This window comes from Anneissia japonica, unplaced genomic scaffold (assembly GCF_011630105.1).
Source record: "Anneissia japonica isolate Jap-2015-1 unplaced genomic scaffold, ASM1163010v1 scaffold1525_len913038_cov183, whole genome shotgun sequence".
NCBI lineage: Eukaryota > Metazoa > Echinodermata > Crinoidea > Comatulida > Comatulidae > Anneissia > Anneissia japonica.
Genome location: NW_022728504.1, coordinates 587,118 through 589,617, shown reverse-complemented (window position 1 = coordinate 589,617; position 2,500 = coordinate 587,118).

Sequence of the window (2,500 nt, the reverse complement as noted above, 5' to 3'; positions counted from 1 at the left end):
TATGAAATTAAGTCTCGGTCATTCTTGAATATCATCTTTCCACATCATAGGCCTACTTCAAAATTACGTTTAAAACATTTCACCAAAATTGTAGGGCTAAATACTAAGACATAGCATGGCCTTGGTTTAGAGCGTTGTTGTTGGCCTAGGACTCGGCTAGTAGTATTACTAGGCTTAGGGTAATAATAGCATTTATTAAATAATATTTATATCATTTTTATGGTCTGTTTAAAATAATAGCAGATGACAAATTAGCAGATAGCCTACATAGGAAACAGACGTCGTTGTCATGTTATCCAGTAGCCTACTGACACACTGACTGAGCAGTCTTCTAAGCTAGGCCAAAATAAATTGGTTATCTGCTGCGCGGATAATACACCGCCGCGCTTGACAAATCGCATTGGACCTGCCAAAAGGAAAGGAGTACGAGTAGGCCTAGCCTAGATCCTCCTCCAGTCCAGATCAGAGAGTAGACGTTTCTAAGTCGTATCTTTATTCTGTTTTAAATACACATAATAATATACTTATCTTTTAACTTCGATAAACTTTTGGTTCGACTGTGACGGCAAGATAAAAAGCCGGATTTCTCAATGGTACTTTGTTTATAAACACACCACACCGCATTGCCATTTAGGGGACTAGGGACTCCCCAGTAATGGCGTCGACAACAGAAGGGCGCCCTGTACGTTGGGCACGAAGTACAGGAAACTTGCATGGTTAAAAAGAAGGGCGCCGCCTACGTTGGGCACGACTTCCGCCTCATTTTTACAATGCGAGAACTCTATCTTGTATTTCTACTATCTTTGTTATTATTATTATCATTATTATTATTATTATTGTTCTCAAAGTATAAAATACAATCTCATCAAAGCAATGTACACGTATAGAATATATATAAATATTATTATTTTAATAGTAGTATATGCTTATTTATTATTGTTGAAATCATTATTAATATTATTATATTATATATTACTATATTATATTCTTATTATTTCAAAATTATAGTTTATTATTAAAATGAATTACAATGTTAGTACTGTTATATAATAATATTATTTATAATATTTTTATCACCACTATTGATATCATTACAGTATTATCATCATCTGTCATCATCATACTCATCCTATTCGTCATCATAATCATCCTTACTGTCATCGATCGTTGTAATCATCACCATCATCACATCATACTCATCCATCGTTATCTTCCTCATCTTCATCACATCCTCATCGATCATCTATCGTCGTTATCATCATCCTCATAATCTTCATCCTCCTCCTCATCCTTCTTCATTTTTTTCACCATCATACTCATCATATTCATCCTCATCCATCATCATCCTCGTCATCATCAATGGTGTAGCCAGCTATTGGCACATTTGGGAAAGTCCCACACCATTTTTCAAATGGGTCCACATTTTAAAAATTGGTCCAAATTATGTAAATTTATGCATGAAATGGATCCAGATTTCTCATATTTAGCTAAAAATGGGTAAAATTTAAGAATATGGGTCCAGTCCACGTCATTGTTTAAATTTACACGTAAAGTGGGTCCACCCTGATATTGTCCCACACCGTTTGAAAAACCTGGCTATGGCATTGATCCTCATTCATCATTGTAACCCTCATCACCATTCTCAACAATCATCGTTATCATCATCACCATCACCACAACCTACTAATCATCCTCATCCATCATCATCCTTATCCTCATCATCATCAACCTCATCATTATCCTCCTTATTATCATCACTCATTCATCATTCATCATCATAGTCCTCATTATCATCATCATCCATCATCATCATCCGTGTCCTCATCATCATCAACCACATCATCATCATCCTCATCATGAGAATGATGATGAAGAGGAGAACGACAAGAATGAAAATGAGAATGAGGGGCAGAGGGGATGTTTCTCATTCTTCATCATTAACCTCATCAACATCATTCTTATTAATTATCTTCATCATTATCACGATCATCCTCATCAATCATAATCATTATCATCAAACTCATCATCCTAATTCTCCTTATTATCATCATTATCCTCACCATCCTTATCAGCATCATTTTCTTCCTCATCATTATCCATCATCAATCATCATCTACCTCATCATCTTCCTCATCAACTGCATCATCCTCATTCTCCTCATCATCATCACCATATTCATAATCATCATTACCATCACCCTCATTATTATCGTCATCCTCTTCCTGATTACTGTCATCAGCATCAACATTACGATCATCATTTTCATCATTATCCTCTTCATCATCAGTCACCATCATCATCACGAGGATGATGATGAGGAGGATGACGAGAATGAAGATGAGGATGAGGATGAGAGGGATGATTCTCATCATTCATCATCATCATCATCATCATCATCATCATCATCATCATCATCATCATCATCATTCTCATCACTCATTTTCTGTCATTCTCATCACCATCATCACAGTCATTATCATCAACAACCATTATCATCAAT